Genomic DNA, 18,346 nt, shown 5'->3' with positions numbered 1-18,346 from the left:
CAGCCAGGTATGCCATCAGGTGTGGAGGAGGAAACTTGGCAGGGTCCCGCTGAGCGAGTGGCAGAGTGGTGGAAGAGCAGCCACCACCAAAGCCCCGCACAGAAGGAGCATCCATGAATAAGACGTCTTGGCTGCTCCCAGGGACGGGGGAGGCTGTGGGAAGCTGGTCCCAAGAGAGCAGTCTGGGGGAGAGCTGGCTGGGCCCAGCTCGGAAAGCTCTGACTCTAGAATCATAAAGCAGTGGGTAGGAAGAAGTGGCTTACATTGGTTGTCCCTAACACTGTCCTGTGCACTTCCCTGTGGACCAGAAAACAATAAAGAAAACAAAACAAAACTGAATCTGAACTTCGCTTCATTCTGAGAGTTAAACACTGGAGTTAATCATCCAATAAATATTTATGGAGCACTTGCTCTGTGAAAGATAGTTCACTGGCCTCCCCTGGGTCTCCATCCTTCAGAGGAGAGAAGGCTGGGGTCAAGGCCATGCATGGGTAACATCAGCTTTTAGTACCAGTCGATGCTTGAGGGGCACTGGATGAACTGTATCAACCACAGGTCCTGCATTCATCTTCTCATTTGTCCATTCTGAGCCAGGAGCTGCAATCTGACTTCAGGCAGGGAGAAAGTCTCTCTGGTGGTCACGGTGGGCTTCAGTCCATTCTGCCAGCTGATATGAAGGTGCATGATGGACAAGGAAATTAAAACTATAAAACCTCACGTACGTGCTTTTGACAGAACTGAGGACCACTGCCACCTGTGGGGTGTTAGGAGACAGAGAATACGTTACAGAGGTGGGGTGCCGGAGCAGATGTGAATGGTGATGGAGAGGGAGGGCGTTTCTTGAGTAGAAGAGAAATGAGTGGGTTTAGCGCTAGCTCACGGCGAACTGTGAATAATCTTGGCTATATGCAGAGGTACGAGCCTTTCATAGGCCCATCACGTGTCATATGTGAGCTAGAGGGAAAAAAGGTGAGTAGCCTGGGCTTGAGAAGCCTGGGCTGGAGAAGAGGAAGAGGTTGTAACACACCCAAGTCCTGCTAAGGAGTCTGGCCCTTACTGGGGAGTCACTGAGGGTCCACTGGAAGATGCCACACAGAGCAGGATGCCTTACCTTTGCCCTTTAGGAAGAGCTTGCTGGTGTCCATTCTAAGAAGGCCTGGGAGGCCTAGTGTGACCAGAGGCCGGACTCAGGCTGGGCTCAAACCAAGACTTGAGGATGGCTTCAGTTCAGGCCTATGGAGACTGGAGCATCCTTCAAGGGTGGAAAAAAAATTTGGTTTTGATGAAAAAGTGACCTTGTGTTTTGGGGCCAAAAATAGACCAGGCCCACCCGGCTCCAGTCTCTGGGACCCTAGCCACACAGTACTCCATCTCTCTCCTATAAACTCTCTCTCACTACTTTCAAATACTATTTTGGGGAGCAGCCAACCTTGGATCCTGTAAAGAGGAGGAAAAGCAGCCCTTCCAGAGGGGAGGAGAATAAAGGAAAAGAGAGGAGAAAAAGCTGCTGAGAGAGGAGGAGGAGGAATCGGTGGAGGTCTGCCCCTCCAGATTTGCTCCTGGGCCAAGAGCAGGGTGTAGCTCAGTGTAAATTGTAGAGCAGACTCTGGGACTGGGAGCTTTGTACAGAGCATTTTGCCAGTGCTCAGGCAGCCCTGAGCCTGGGGGTCCCTCGGCGACAGAGACAGACAGTCATGTCTGTCGACCGTGTTTGGAGTGATGAGAGGATGGCAGACAGTGACAATACCCTTGGAAGCAGAGCTAGTTCAGCTGGTCTGGGAACCAGGGGAGGCATAGTGCTAGAAAGGAATGAAGTACTGATGATTCAAAAATGAAGTTAGGGGGATGGTTGGAGGAGTGAGCAGGGGTGGCGGGTGGATAGCTGGCTTCAAAGCATTTACTGCGCAGACAGTCTGGGCACAGACCAGATGAGTGGCAGATGCAATTACATTTCCCATCCACGAGCTGTGAGCTGCCCCGCGGAGCGCCCTGCAGATGCATCGACTGGGACTCAATGGTTCAGACCCTTCTGTTGACAAACAAGCTAGGATCAAAGCCCAGTGCCTTGAAATCAAGGGTGGAGAACGCAGGTTTCAAGCCCCTTCTCCTGCTCAGGCATGTAAATTCGGCAGTGCTTCCCAAGCTGCTCAGCACTTAGACTGATCTCTCTTCCCAGACCCACAGGGATGAGAGCAAATGAGAATTTCAGAAGCCCCCAGTCCTCCCAGACCTGAGGGTAGAACTAGACCCACCATCTACCCAGAGCTCTTCTTAAGCCGAAGCTGGGACGGATCCAGGGCCTGGGAGCAGTGACAGGCAGGGCTTGAGGGGCCTCAGCCACAGTTTCCCACGCCCTACTTGCCCTGGGCTGCAACTCTGCTCCTGCAGCCCTACTGGAGCTGCTAGCTGCGTGTGGCTATTTCCATTTAAATTAATTAAAATTGAATACTGCAATTCAGAATTTAGTTCCTCAGTCAGGCTAGACACACTTCAGGTGCTCCGTAACCACATGGTTACCATGTTGGGCAGCCAGCTAGAGAACACTTTCACCGTGGCAGAAAGTTCCACTGGATAAGCTGGTGACATCTAAAAGTAACGACATCAGCATAAGAATGAAGGCCACATCTCTTATATCCTGCACAGAAGAGGGTTCCTTGGCTCATGTGGTCCCCTTTCTCCAGTAGAGCCCTTCCTCCTCACTCTGGGCCCCTCCTCCTCAGATGCTGGGCACCCTCCTTTCCCATTCTCGCCAACGGTTCCTGAGCAGTGATACCGCTCTTGCCTGCTGGCCTCCAGGTGGCCCCCCCGCCCCTCCTTGGCCCTGGCCCCAAGGCTCTTTTTCCATGAAAGTGGGGCACAGGAGAATTGTGTGTAACAAGAACTGTAACAAGTATGGTTTCTCTAGTGGCTCAGTGGTAAAGAACCCACCTGCCAACACAGGAGACCCAGGTTTGAGCCCTAGGTTGGGAAGATCCTCTGGAGGAGGAAATGGCAACCCACTCCAGTATTCTTGCCTGGAGAATCCCATGAACAGAGGAGCCTGGTGGGCTACAGTCCATGAGGTCTCAAAGAAGTCAAACACAACTGAGCAAATAACAACAAATAGCAATGTAGGGTGTGTGTCCTGGGCATCTGCCTTTTTTCTTACCTTGGAGACCTGGGCTAGACCTAAGGCTCCCTGTACCCACCTCATCTGAGCCCAGACCTTGTCCTGAGTGACCAGACCCTTGTCCTCTCCTCAGAGCATTCCCCAGGCCCCTGAAGCACCTCTCCCCTAGGCCAAGAGCTTCCACAGTTCTCCTAGCCCTCCAAGTCAGACCTTACCTGACTCCCCCTTCCAGATGTCTTCCCCACACAGCCCCCTGCTCCTAAGGCTAAGGAAGGGGCAGCTATTAAGGCTAAACCAAGGTGGGATGTTGTCCTAAGCCTTTCAGTTCTCATCAGTGGGTTTATTTCTCAGGTGACTCTTTCCCATCCTCTATCAAATGTCCTGGGTAACTGGGGGCACATGGCCTAGATTGTTGATGGATCACCAGATCCGTTTCACCTCCTTCCTAGACACACAGCTACGCTTCACTTTCCAGCTTCCCTTGCAGTTTAGTGCATCCTTGGGAATGAGTTCTGGACAATGGTGTGTGAGGCAGTGCGCACCACCTCCAACCCTGGCCACAGAGATGTCCCAGGTGGGTCTCCGTCTGTGTTCTCTCCCTACCAGCAGATGCTGGGACACAGGACAACCTTGTGCTGAGCATGGCAAAGCCAGAGCCACCTGGGCCCTTGAGTAACTGTGTAGAACAGAACCCCTCCCCCACAACCTGGGCCTGTGTTAGAGTGAGAGGGGCATTCACACATGCACACATTAGTCCACGGGGGTGCTTCACATCCGACTAGAGGTGTTCCTCTGGGCTCCTAGCTCCCTGTGCTGTTTCTGGTTAACAGGCAGGGCATGTCTGCCTCGAGGCTTTGTGGATGAAGGAATTTTTCGGTCCCCAGCCACTTCCTGCCATGTCACCTTTCAAGTATGCCTATAAATTGCTTTGGACAATCTCTCTCCGGTCCTCAGGCTAGAAAGACCATTTCTGCTCCTGCAGGCTGGTTAATGACTTGGCTCCTGCCAATTGGCAGGCTTCTTCCTCTCTCACTGTTGAAAAATGAGCTGAGTGATGGTCAGGGGAGGGAGCAAGGACCTCAGTTGAGAGCAGCCCCCTGTCTCTAAATTATGGAAAGAGGTCCCTAAATTCCTCCCTCCCCATAATCCTTGCAGGTAGAAGCCTCTGGGTCAGCAAACTTTGATTTAAATTGCAGAGATTAGATTTGAAGCTCAGAAGGACCCTGTTTGATTTGACAAAGAGGCCCAATGCACTGCCAACAGAAGGCCTTCCTTCTACCGTCTGGCAACTTTCAGCTGCCCCACCCCAGGGCTGACAGCTGGTGACAGTCTCCATAGACCGTGTTGTGGGTCTAGGGTTTCCCCACTTCCACTGCTCTCTGCTTCCTCCTAGATGGGGTCTTCATCGAGGTATATGCTCCAACTAAAGACAGCTCAGTCCAAATGGCATTCAAAGGAGTTTCTTTAACTAAAAGGGCTTTAGTCAAGTGTTCAAGACATAAATGAACAGCTGCCTCCCGCCTTGAGCCTGATGCCTGGATTATTCATTCCTTTTGGGTTTCAGATCCTCCTTTTGGATCCAATGGAAGCTGCTCCTTCCACAGCCACCTTGGACTGTAATGTCCTCGCAGCGGCATGCCCCCCACCCTGGTCTCCCCAGCATTTTCCTTGTTTTGGCTGGGTACGCATGTCTTTCTCTTCTCCAGTCCCTTTCTTTCCTGTCCTCTGGACAGAATCTCTGGAACACTACTTCAGGCTTCTCTCACTTCTAGCCAATTCCTTTCCCCTTCTTGTCCCAGCATCCTTAAACTCATTTTGTTGGCTCCTCTCCATTTTACTGAACTTTCCTTAAAATATCTCCTTCCTGTTTATCTATCTCTATTCCACCATGCTCTAAAAAGTAAGCAGATTCTGTCTTTAGCAGCATCCCTGTTTCTGCGTGGTGCACAGGGCTGCCTCTTTCTTTCCTTGTCACCAGCATCCACCCTGTCCAGCCTCCAGCCCTCAGGTGTTATTGTACACACGATTTACTGACTGTGTAACATGGGCCAGGCACTGTGTCAATGCATCACCTGCACTTTTTCACTTCATCCTCACAGTACCTCATGATAGTAGCTACTATTATCCTATTTTAGAGGTGAGGACACTGAGGGAGGCCCAGGGAGATCGAGTCACTCGCCTAGGGTCACACACTTTCAGTGGGAATAGGGATTCTGATTAAACTCTGTCATGCTCTCTACTCAACTCCTCCTAACACACACCTCAAATCAACAAACATTTAGCAAAAGCTAGGTTTGGAGAGGGTGCTTGGAGAGGAAACAAAGAGAAATAAAACAAGATTTTGTCCATGCCCTACAAGGGGTCCACTTAATACCAGAAACAGATGTGTAAATACATGTAAAGCTTGGAACCTGAAATGGATAAACATAACCACAGTGTCCTGAGCACATAGGAGAAGGAGTAACTATTGTCATGACCCATATGAAGCCCTTTCAAGAAGGCCTTGTTTATCTAAACAAAAATCTAAAGATAGATGAGAGTATATTTCAGGGAAGGATCCTTCAGTCACAGCAGGAAAGTGGGAATTGTTGCAGAGCATCTTAGATGTTTAACTCTTGGGTTCGGGGTCAGATTCTTGATTTTGACCTTGGGTAAGTAACCTAATGTCTTGGAGCCTCAATTTCTTTATTTGCAAAGTAAGGAGATACTACCTGCTTCATAGCAGTGTTGGAAGGCTTAATTGTTCAAGTGAAGGACTGAACACAGTATCTGGAATGTTTTAAGTGTTCAGTGATTATAATCTCCACAATCTTTCTTCTTGCCAGAAAGTCCCCCAATTCTGTCTCTTGATGAATATTATTTATTGAGTATCATCTTAGAGTCAGGTGGCTTCAAAGGTTAACTCATTTGGTTCTCAGAACTATGCTATACATTTTGTCTGGCATGATTGGTTGTCATTGTCTTAACAGATGAGGGAGCCCAGGCTCAGAAGCTTCTGAAATTTGCTCAAGGTCATCAGAGAGACCTTCACCAGGACTCCAATGGGCTCTGCCGGGCTCTGCAAAGACCTTGCTTTTTCCTTTGCATGAGTCACCAAGAAGTCCTGGAATGGAGTTGCTGAGTGGAAGTGGAGGCATCAAGATCCCGGGGGACCTTGGATGACACTGGGTCCCAAGCAGAAGTATCTCTGGAAGGTGAAGGCCACTAGGCATTCTCCTGGTGGCCCCACAAATACTGAGCTGTCTTGCTGCTTACAGTGGGGACAGGCAAGCAGAGCAGCTGATTTTTCTTGGAAATGTCTACGATTCTGGCAAAAGCTGCCCTGCGGGTGTTATCTATCCCTGCTATAAGGTAATGGGAAGGCAGTGGGAGTCAGCATCTTATTGGAATGAATACAGAATTCAAAGATAGTCGGACATGCATTCAAATCCCAGCTCCAAGGACTCTCTTGGTGGCCCAGTGGCTAAGACTCTGCACTCCCAATGGAGGGGGCCTGGGTTCGACCCCCAGTCAGGGATCTAGATCCCACATGCTACAACTAAGAGTTCTCATGCTTCAATTAAAGATCCCAAGACCCAGCGCAACCAAATGAAAAAAAGAAAAGAAAAATCCCAGCTCCAAGTCTCAAGCTGGGTAGCCTGGGTAAAGTACTTCCCACTGGCCCTTGGTTTGCTTGTCTGAAGACAAGGATGATCATAATCACCCAGCCTCCAGTGACTCCAGAGAGTGGTCACTAGAGCCAGTCAGTCAACGCACGGGGCTCAATTCAGAGTCAGGTAGACTTGGCATTCGTAGTTGTTGAAATGAACAAGGGGGTATTTGGATGGTTCACTGCCCAAAGGAGGAAAACCAACCTAACATCTGCCTAACAGAGGAGAGCAGCCTGCTCTGGGCCGCTTCTGGGGAGTTCTTCAGCTCCCCATCCCCGTCCCCCTCATCACTTGTTTGTGGTCTACACCACATACTATTTTCATGGATCATAAAATCCTCCAAGCTGGCCCCATGTGAGCCCTTTGATGACATTCTCACAGCTGTCACCCAGCACCACACACAGAGAACACATTAAGTCCTTGCTTATTGACTGAGTCAGTGTTGGAGTACCTGCTCTGGTCCCTGCTTTCTGGCCTTTACAGAGCTTCTACCTACTAATACTTGTCCTCTCACATGGAATCCATTCCTCACCCAGGCCTTTTCAAACAGGGAACGTGTCCTGGGCCCCTGGCCATTGTTTCTTTTCAGGCCTTCATCACTTCCCAGGTGGCTCAGGTTGTGGATTTCAAAGCAAGGCCACAGAATGTGAGCTCCAAACTGTTTTTTTTTCCATGGCTTCTGCCAGCCCTGCTCTTTCTCATCCATCCCTGAAAAGCTCTGTCTGGAACCAGATGCCAATAGGCCAAAGTCCCTGTTGCCTTGCCCTTCACAGCATCCAAACCAGGAAACCAGGGGCTTCCCTGGGCCTGAGGGACCTCCTCTGGGCAGGGGACCAGAGCCCAGCAAAGCACTGCTTCTTTAGCTGCTATGGCTGCATGAGGCCTGGGCTGCATCCCAGGGAATGAGGGCCCAGCGCTGCTGATGGGAATCTCAGGGGTGCAGGGCTACACGGACCTTAAGAAGTCACCAAGCTCAACCCTTCTGTTGTCCAGAGCAAGAGAGTAAGTGCCAAAGAGGCACAGCAACCAGAATAGAGTCACTCTCCAATCTAGGGACAAAAGTATGCTGGGCCACAGCCCTGTTCCCCAGCCCTGGGTTATTTCCTCCCCAGAGTTCCCAGTAACTAGACTAGAAGATTCCAAAGTCTGGCTCCCACCTCTTTCTTTCAGGGTCCTGCTCTTTGGCTTTTTCAGGGGAAAAGAAAGCTATTTAGTTTGTTCTTGTTTCCAATTTCAGATTAAGAGACTGGAAAGAATAGTATCTATAAGGAAAACACTATTATGGTGCCCATTTGATAGATGAGGAAATGGACGCTCCGAGATAGGAAGTGTCTTGCCCCAGGTCTCCCAGCTAGTGTTGGAATTCCAACTCAGGCAACTGCTTTATCACATCACATCCCTAAACCTCAGATGCACTGGCTGCTCCTTGGAGCCCCAGAGGCCAGGGTAGGGCTAGGAGAAGTCAGCCCGTCTCACATCTGAGGTTGGGTAATATAAGCGTGGCCAGAGGTGAAGCTGGGAGGATGTGGGCAAAGTGAAATCCCCAAGGAGGGGGGATACTGCTAGGTTTGGGCAGCTCACTGTAGGGATCCAATCACTTTCTTCAACAGTCATGGATGAAGATTCTAGAAGCAACTGAAAAGGACAGGAAATTTCCTTTCTCTGGTCCCACTGTTCTCTGAGCCTCAGTTTTTATGTTTTTGTTGTTTTTAATCAGTAAAACTGGGGGCTCAGATTAGTTCTCCAAGATTCCTCCCTTATTAACAGCCAACAAGGAAAACACAACAAGGAGCACTGTGCTAAATCCTCTTGCAGAAGCATCAGTGCCCACCATCCCTCTCCTGGAGATGAGGGCCTGCATGCTCCTGGCTTTAAGGGCTTAAATGACTGGCAAAAACACACAGTCTGGAAGAATACATAAGCAGGTCCTTGACTTCCCATGCAGGTTAGAAGGGCCCTTCTAACCTTTACAGGGTCCATGGAAGGAACTGGAGTTTCGGGAGTGGCTTCTTCCCCATTCCATCCTCCAGATCCCCTTTCATTCCACGTCTGTTCCACCTCCCTGATTTCTCAGCCCTCAAAGACTTCAAGGAACCACTGTTTGAAGGTGGAGAGACCTGCTTTCCCCAGATCCTAGTGCCAAGGGATGGAGAAGGGTGTGGGGAGACGCCCCCTCCCCCACCTTCCAGGGCAGCGTCCCTGCAGGACCGGCTCACAGTGCCCAGACTAACAGCACAGCGGACCTCCCCTCCTCACTGCCATGTGCAGAAGGCCTCTCTTCCACTGCTGTGCCGGGAGGATGTGCCCACCAGGTTGGAGGAGCTGAGGAGGGCAATGTTCTGGCTCCCCTCATCCCTCCACTTCATCTGTATAACCGCACCACCAGTTTACAGAAAAGGAAGCCAAGAGGGAAAATGACTCACCCAAGATCTTATAAGATATAGGCGGCAAAACCAGGACACAAAAGCAAATCAGACTCCAGACTTGCCACCTCTCCACTGAGAGACCAGGTTTAGCATCCGCTGACTCGTGGCCAGCCACGGAGCCCTTCCCCCTCCCCGGAAGGAGGTTTCCACCGGCCCTGAGAGCCTCAGGCCTTACTGAGATCACAGTTCTCTCTGAAACAAAGCACCGCACTAGGCCCTGCGGTGGCCTGGGATGTGTCCAGCTGGAGGACACCTTTTGATGGAACGAGTTCCCTTCAGCTTTCCTCCAGCCCGAGCTATTATCCCGGGTTATCAATCTCATCCCTCCTTCTGCCAGTCCAGAAGATCTGGGGACTTCGGTGGCACTACCAGGTAGCATCTGGAATCTCACAGCCCTTGCTGGGAGGCCCAAGGTGCCCACCCCTCCCTTCCCCACCCCCACCCCCCTGGAATGCTTGCGGCTTGAAAGGACCGAGTGACCCAGTTTACTCAGCAGCGAGGCTTTGCTAGCGAGCTGCGCAGTTCGGCATCTGTGTGTCTCTCCTGCCCCCTGCCGGTCGCCGGGCAGGAGGTTAGCAAGCGCTGGCGATCCCACTTGGGGCCGTGGCGAGGATTGACTCTCAGGCCTACAAACGTTTGCTGAATTGACTGAGTGAGTGGATTGTTTACAGTTCCAGGCTCTGGGGTCTAAACTGACCAACGAGGCGGGGACTGCCCTTGGCAAAACAGTGAACTCACGGAGCTGAGCCTGGGCTCCTTGGCTGTCCTTTTCTTTCTTTCTGCCTGCCCCTCCTGTCACCTCCCTCACCTCTAGGCTACATTGCTAGGAAGAACTAGAATGCCCCAGGCTCAAGCCCACTGGATTCTCTCCTCCTACCTCATTACAATTTCCTCTACCCCTTTGAGGGGGTCCCTGTTCTCTATTTAAATGCCTCCACTGACAGCACACTCACTACAAGAGTAGCCTTCCCCACATTCTGAGAGGAATAATCAAAAGAATTGTCTTCCTTTCTTCTAGAAACTAAATCTGACTCCTGTTACTTCCACTCAGAGACCCAGTTGTTATTGTTGCCTCTTGGTTGAGCCAGTCCCAAGTCTGACCTGTCCAGCCTATGACAACCGTTCGGCTTCTTGAAGACGGCAGTCACATCCCTGAGACTCTTCCTCTCTCCTCCCAAACACACAGGTTCTTCACTTTCTGAGACTTCTTTAAAATGGGGAGTCCTGAAAATCAAAAAGCCTGGGACACTGACAGTGACTCTCCAGTGGTGGAAGTCTAGTCTTTTAGTCTAAAGACCTCGTGAAAGGTACCTATCTGCTGATCCTAGGAGAAGCCCTAAATAACAAAGTGGGGTGACTCTTTAATCACTACTTCACTGTGTTTTAGATTCAGAATTCACAAAGCTCTTTTACAAGCATGCTATGTCAGTTGAGTGAAATTATTTTCATACCCATTTTGGGGATGAGAAAAGTGAGGACTCAGAGAGGAAAAATGTACTCATGATCATACAGTAAACAGAAGATAGCTGGCACTCACACTTGATCTTCTGATTCCAAGTCTACCATTATTTCTATAAAAGCATTTGTTGTAGCTTCTGCCTCCTGAGAATGTAAAAAGATCAAAAAAGGCAGAAAAAAAGAATTGAGTATTTACTGTTTGTCATATACTGTTCTAAGTGCTTGTGTATGTGCGTGCTCAGTTACGTCCAACTCTTCGCCTCCCCATGGACTATAGCCTGCCAGGATCCTCTGACCATGGAATTCTCTAGGCAAGAATACTAGAATGGGTTGCCAGCTCCTACTCCAGGGGATCTTGTCAATCCAGGGGTCAAACTTGCATCCCTTGAGTCTCCTGTGTTGGCAGGCAGATTCTTTACCACTGCACCATCTGGGAAGCCCTATTCTAAGTGTTTAATATGTGTTAATGTTCAAAACAACTATATAAGATATGTATTATTGTTATTCCCATTTTACTTACCAGGGTTAGTAAATTGAAAACCCAACATTCTAATCCACACAGTCCAGCTGTAGAGCTGGCTTTTTCAACCACCCCCCTCACAGCTCCACACTTGCCTGGGTTTGTGCTCACATCTTTGTTTCTCCCCATGCTTCTTAGCTGGTGAATGACACTAGGGAGAGAGTTTGAGGAGCATTCTCCAGGGTCAGGGTGGGGAGACCTTCCTTCAGAGGCAGGATAGTAGTTAGGAATCCAGAGGCTCATTCAGACCCCGGCTCTGCACTCTCCAGCTGAGTGTCCTTGGGCAAGGCAGTCAACCTCTCCTCCCCTCGGTTTCATCATCTGTAAAATGGCATAACTCCAGCACCTACCCCACTGGGTTTCTGTGGGTTATAAGTTAACTTTTTTGTGAGGTGCTTAGAGCAGTGCATTTTTATTATTAAATTGGAAACTTTGGCTATTTGAGCTGACTGGGGCAAAGCCTGGAGGATGGGTTAAAGCAGGGGACAAACTGTGGGGGCATAGGGAGAAGGATGAGGGAGAGGGGGGAGGAATGATGGAGGATTTGAATAACTTTTGGTGGGAGCTGACTTTTTCAGGAAATCACGAGTTCTTTGAATTAAGAGGATCTTTCTTCAGCATCTAACCCAACTAGGCAGTATAGCAGGCAGGAGTCTCAGCCAAAAACCTCAGAAGACCAGGAATTCCCCATTTCCTGAGACCACAGGACATCGGCAATAAAATGAATGACACTCACGGAGGCTGGGATTGGGAGAGGTTCCCTTTGCCCTCTTAGAGGATCTTGACAGCAGGGATATTGAGTCCAGATGCCTTTACACCTGGCCTCAATTTGGTTTCATATCCTGGGAATTCTTAGAAATGACTCAAATCTGCTGCAGAATTGTATGAGTTCTAGGCTGATAGCTATGTTGATAATAAGAGCCAACATTTATGGATTCCCATGCACCAGGCACAGTTCTGAACACTTGCTTGCGAACTCTTTTAATCTGTACACCATTGCTCTGACACTGGTTTAGCCCCACCTTACCTAGGAGGAAATGGACACACTGAGAAGGTTAAAATATTGGGCCATCATCAAGCAATGAGTAGTGATCAGAGAATAAGAACCAGACCTTCTGACTTGAGAACCAGTATTCTCAACACAAGGGAAAGCCACTCATTTCAAAAATGATTGAAATTGTATATTGAAAAATTCTTTATTCTGTCTGAAAATGGAAGTGGGTCTTGAAAGATTTTAGAGAAGCTGGTTTCTCTTACAGTTTGTGGCAGCATTTTCTCAGAACCAAATGGTGCCATGGATAACATCCCTTACTCCTCCAGCAGTATCTGGGTGCCTGTTTCATGCCAAGCATTGCACCAGACCCTGGGGATGTTACACGGAGCAACACAGCCTCAGCCACTGCCTCGTGGTGTTTACAGTCTGATGAGGCAGAGACACCGGACACGTAGTTGTGCCAGCATATAATCCCATACCATGATGGGTGTTCTGAAGGAAAAGTTCAGGATGCCCTGAAAGTACTTGATGGGCATGGGCACTGCCCTAGACTGCTGGGGGAAGGGCACACGGCAGGGAAAATTTCCATTTTTCCCTGTGTAAATGTAAACGTGTATCACATGATAAAACTTCTTTTTCTAAGATTATTTCCCAGTGAGTGTAAATAATGGACATGAGCTGGCGTGGGAGTAACTTCATGGTCCCGGGACCTTAGAGCGTCCTGGTTTCCCTTTAGAAAATGACAGTTCATACACATTGACGATGTGCCTCAGCTTTTAGTAATGGAGTCATCTTGTTAGGAGCCCTGGCTTTGGTGTCAGGCTGACACGGGATAAGTTACTTCTTTCCTGTAGGCCTTAGTTTCCACTCTATAAAGTGGACCGATAATAGCATCTACTCACAGGGTTAATACAAGGAGTAAATGAGTTAACACCTAAGAAACACTTTAGAATCATGCTGGATACATGGCAAAGGTTCAACCAGTGTGAACTAGTATTTGCCTAAGACTTCAACTAGCAAGGTTAGGATATTGGGATGAACCTGTTTTTATCTCAAGACATCACATAATTGAATTTCTTTTCTTTTTTTGGCCACACTGTACGGCAGGTGGGATCTTAGTTCTCTGACCAGGGATCAAACCCAGGCCCCTTCTTTGGGAGCATGGTGTCTTAACCACTGGACTTCCAGGGAAGTCCCTTGAATTTCTTTAAATAAATACTTTCCTTAAGTTGTCTCCATATAGTCTTTTCTTCTTTTCTTCCTTTCCCATTTACCTTTTTATGTGCATTATCTAATTTTATGGACTTTCAGAGAGAAAGGTGACAAGAAAGAAACTTGCTTGGAGTTTCTTCTGTGAAAAGAGAAGGAGATATGGAAATTCTCTCCAGCATTCCCTGGTTATTTATAAAATCTACCCAGAGGGAGAAACAGAACTCTAAATATAAAAACCATGTGAAAAACTTCCATTTAGGGAGCTCCAAAGTGCTTTATTTTTAATTTATTGTTATGATTGTGGAGGCTATTGTTAGATTTCAGACACTGTGGGGTGATGGGAAATTCCCAAGTGAATTTTGCCTACAGCCTTTCTGGGTCCAAGGGAGGAGGGGCTGCTGTGAGTGGCCTTCAGAGCCCAAGCCCACACAAAGCTGCTTGAGTGGGGCTTCCGGTGGAGCATTTGCCAGGGGTGGAGGAGTGGAGTAGGGAGGAGAATGCCCTTCCCACTGCCCAGAGCAGTAATGAATCTACAAACAGAAAGATGTTCCTCTGGGGGATTCCTTCCCAGGTGTGCCCTGGGTGTAAGAAAGCTATATCTGGGTTCCTGATCCTCTGAGGGCAGGAAAATAGCTCATGTTCACACAGGATCTCAGAGAATACAGACATTTATCTCCCTCCCTTGACAGTGGCTGGAATGCTGCCTCTTCAGGCAAAAATAATTGCTCACTATAATTACACTTGGCATTTGGGCAACACTTGATGGCCACTCATTAGTTAAATATACACAGCACCCCATGAGACAAAAGGATCTCTGGCTCTGCTTTGTGGGTGGGAAGAAACTTCCGACTGTGTCTCAACTTGGAGTGAGCTCCTGCCCAGTGCCTGCTCCCACACCAGACCCAGCTCAGTAACTCTGCACAACCAGTAAGGGTTAGTTTTCTTATTCCCCAGAAGGACCAGGAGGTGGTGGTTTCCTACACCATTCATTCTGCTATGGCATTGGATATTGGAAACAGTACCCTCTGAGCAATCTCAGAGTAACCAGAGGCTCTGGTTAATCTGTCTCCAAGCATTTCTTGAGCTCCAGCTGTACGTATGTGGAGTACTTATCTCCGTGCTGTATTTACTCTGTGCTAATGTCCTGGGGAAAAGGCACACCTCCTTTCCTCTCTCGAAGAGTGCATACCCTAATCTGGGGGCATCTGTGCATGCTCGATTGCTTCAGTCATGTTCGACTCTTTGTGACCCTGTGGACTGTAGCTGGCCAGGCTTCTCTGTCCATGGGATTTTTCAGGAAAGAATACTGGAGTTGGTTGCCATGCCCTCCTCCAGGGGATCTTTCCGACCGAGGAATCTAACCTGCGTCTCTCGCATTGCAGGCAGATTCTTTACTGCTGAGCCACCAGGGAAGCCCAACTCGGGTGGAATGAGGCAAAATAACCTACAGGAAATAATCAGCCTGAAAGCCAAAGTGGAGAGAGTGATATGGAATGGAGCTTGCTGAAGATTAAATGAAAGAGGGACTTCAAGTTGAGCCTGGGAGCACCAAGGAGAAGGTGAGCTGTGGTGAGCTGTGTGATTGAAAGGACAGGGCACCAGTGAATGTGGAGAGTATGGGGGCTCTGCTGCCCCAGCCCCTGGGAAGGCACACCTGGAGCTGTCAGCCACTTCAGGTTTTCTTCACCTGCAGAGAGCAGCCTCACCCAAGGTCACGATCCTTTCCACAGTGGCTGTGACTGAACAGCGCAGAAATGTAAAAGGCCCTGCCATCTCGGCTCATTGTGGGACAACTCTGAAGGCCACAAATTAGTGGAACTTTCTAACTCCAGCACTCCCCGTGGGGTCAGCTGGAGCTGTGGTTGGGTCTAACTGCAAGTCCACTTTTTCTTCCTCCCAATCCAAGTTCTTTCCCTTTCCTTCCATGGGTGTCAGTCTCAAAGTCACTATTTAAGAAACACCCTACATGCTAAACTCTTTTCCAGGAACCCACTATCAGAGTTTGGTAAATGGACCATTGGTAAACTTTCCATTAGGAGCCCACTCCAGAATGTTGATCTGGAAAATGGGAAGTGCGCTTTGGGGAAGACTAGGCAGGCTATAGCATGTAAAATGGGTGACAGCAAGGGATAGGGGTGGAGGCGTGATCAGCTAGGGGACCAAAGGGTGAGGAGGAGCTGGCCTGACCAATGGCAATGAGGAGAATCCAAGAATCAGTAATGAAGAAGAAGAAGAAAATTCAGGATTTGGTAGCAGATTATTTTTCAGAGAAAGAAAAGTCGGGACCTCCCTGTTGGTCCAGTGATTAAGAACTGCCTGCCAATGCAGGGAACACAGGTTCGATCCCTGGTCCAGGAAGATCCCATATGCTGTGGGACAACCAAGCACCACAACTACTGAAGCCCATGCACCCAGAGCCTGTGCTTTGCAACAAGAGAAGCCACCACAATGAGAAGCCCAGGCTTAGAGAGTAGCTTCTAGAGAGCATCCCTTGCTCACCACAGCTAGACAAAGTCCACACGCAGCAATGAAGGCCTAGCACAGCCATAAATAAATAAATAATTGATTTCTTTTAAAAAGAGAGAGAAAAGTCAGAGATAAAAGGGTTAGTCTATTTTTAAGTATTAAGCATTACCGAAATAATAAGATTATGGGATGAAGGATTGTTGTCATAAATCCTGTTTTAGACTTGAGTTTGAGTTGACAACAAGACTTCCCAGTAAGATATCTTGTTGGCAACTGTGTATCTGAAACAGGAGAGTAGATAAGAGGTCAGGATTGGAAATCTTGATTTGGGAGCTATATAAGTCGATATCTTTCAAAGATATCAGAACAATATCTCCCATTGCACAGGCTGTTCTACTTTGCGAAGTGGCTACTGGCCCCATTGAGAAGTGGAGTCTAATTCCCTTGTCCTTGAACCTGGGCAGGCTAGTGGAAGCTTTGATTCATAGAGTAGAGTGGAAGTTCTGCTGGTCAGAAAAGGCCATGCAGCTTCTGCCTGGTTGTCTTGAAATGAAGCCAGATGCCTTGTGAAAAGTCTGACTACCCGAGACTACTCTGCCAAGGAGGCCATGTGTAGCAGATGACCGCCAATGTCAGCCGCCAACCAAGTGAATGACTCATCTTGGACATCCAGCCCAGATGAGATGACTAAAGCCCCCGCCAGCATCTGACTGCAACAACATGGGACATCTCAAGCTTGAACTGTCCAGTGGAGCCGTTCTCAAATTCCTGATCCAAGACTCTTTTTAGCTGCTAAGTGAAGTGAAAGTCACTCAAGCGTGTCCAACACTTTACAACCCCATGGACTATACAGTCCATGGTATTCTTCAGGCCAGAATACTGGAGTGAGTAGAGCTGTTCCCTTCTTCAGGGGATCCTCCCAACCCAGGGATCAAACCCAGGTCTCCCAAATTGCATGTGGATTCATTACCAGCTGAGCCACAAGGGAAGCCCAAGCTATGAGTTAATTTGTTACATAGCAATGGAACAGGGGTCATTAGCATAGGGGAGAGCAGGACCTCATCATTGTGTCCTGTGTAATAAGCTCTCTATGTGTTCCATGACACTGCATCCTGCCTCACCTTCCCTACCCCACAAGCACTCACCTTCCATGGAGCTGCCAGGGTTCCTTCTTAAGTGGTTCCCAGATAATCTGATCAAATTGCCTCTCTTCTTGAAAACCTTCCACTGTTCCGAATGGCCTGCAAAGGTCCTCAAATTTCAGCATGCACTTAAAGTGGTAGGGTGATCAACTGTAATGACCATGGGGGTGACAGACATTTGGTCAAACGTATTCTGGATGTGTCTGTGAGGGTGTTTCTGGATGAGATTAACATTTGAATTGGCAGACTGAATAAAGTCAATTGACTTTATTGGCCCTTCAATTGGAGTCAGCCTCATCCAATCTAAAATCTAAACAGAATAAAAAGGCTGTGTAAAAAGCAACTCTTGGTGCCTGATTGAACTGGGACTATGGGCTTCCCTGGTGGCTCAGATGGTAAAGAATCCACCTGTAATGAGGGAAAACTGGTTTCGATCCCTGGGTTGGGAAGATCCCCTGGAGAAGGGCATGGCAACCCACTCCAGTATTCTTGCCTGGAGAATTCCATGGACAGAGGAGCCTGGCAAGCTACAGTCCATGGGGTCGCAAGAGTCAGACACAATTGAGCAACTTTCACTAAGGAGATGGTCTTTTCCTGCCTTTGGACTCAAAACTGAAAAAGTCTCTTCCTGGGTCTTGAAAGCCTGTTGGCTTTTGGACTAGAACTTACACCATTGGCTCTCCCAGTTCTCAGACATTTGGATTCAAACTGAAATTTACACTGTCACCTCTTCTGGGTCCCCAGCTTGCCACCTGCAGGTCATAGGACATAGCTGTATCTATCTGTATTTATATCTATTTTTACATCCTCCTGGATCTGTTTCTCTGGAGCTGCTGCTGCTGCTGCTAAGTCGCTTCAGTCGTGTCCGACTCTGTGCATCCCATAGATGGCAGCCCACCAGGCTCCCCTGTCCCTAGGATTCTCTAGGCAAGAACAATGGAGTGGGTTGCCATTTCCTTCTCCAATGCATGAAAGTGAAAAGTGAAAATGAAGTCACTCAGTCGTGTCCAACTCTTAGCGACCACATGGACTGCAGCCTACCAGGCTCCTCCGTCCATGGGATTTTCCAGGCAAGAGTACTGGAGTGGGTTGCCATTGCCTTCTCCAGTTTCTCTGGAGAACCCTGACTAATACAGGTGGAACCTGAAAATTTGCTTTATAAAAGGAGATCTCCCAGGTGATTTTGATTCTGACACCATTTGACAAACCCTCACTTACAGGATACAATCCTTTCAGCCCAATATTCTGCTCTCACTTTTGTTAAATATCTCACCATTACCCTCAAGAAGACAATGGCTTTGCTGCAGAACCTCTGTATTCTCTATTTATATACCAGCTTTTATAGTTTGAGCTTTAATTTCTGTCATTT

The 18,346-nt window shown here is 48.6% G+C and overlaps 1 long non-coding RNA gene across 1 annotated transcript; it reads right to left on the bottom strand.

The window, feature by feature from the left end:
- Positions 1 to 356: 356 nt before the first annotated feature.
- Positions 357 to 9,529, bottom strand: LOC120856712. Its single transcript, XR_005719465.1, has 3 exons — positions 9,183 to 9,529; positions 1,112 to 1,252; positions 357 to 754 (listed from the first exon to the last, which is right to left on the bottom strand). It is a non-coding gene; the product is annotated as an uncharacterized LOC120856712 (long non-coding RNA).
- Positions 9,530 to 18,346: the final 8,817 nt, after the last annotated feature.

Source organism: Oryx dammah, unplaced genomic scaffold, assembly GCF_014754425.2.
Source record: "Oryx dammah isolate SB20612 unplaced genomic scaffold, SCBI_Odam_1.1 HiC_scaffold_28, whole genome shotgun sequence".
Lineage (NCBI taxonomy): Eukaryota > Metazoa > Chordata > Mammalia > Artiodactyla > Bovidae > Oryx > Oryx dammah.
Note: the sequence above shows the minus strand (reverse complement) of the source record. Positions and strands in the feature narration are given on the sequence as shown.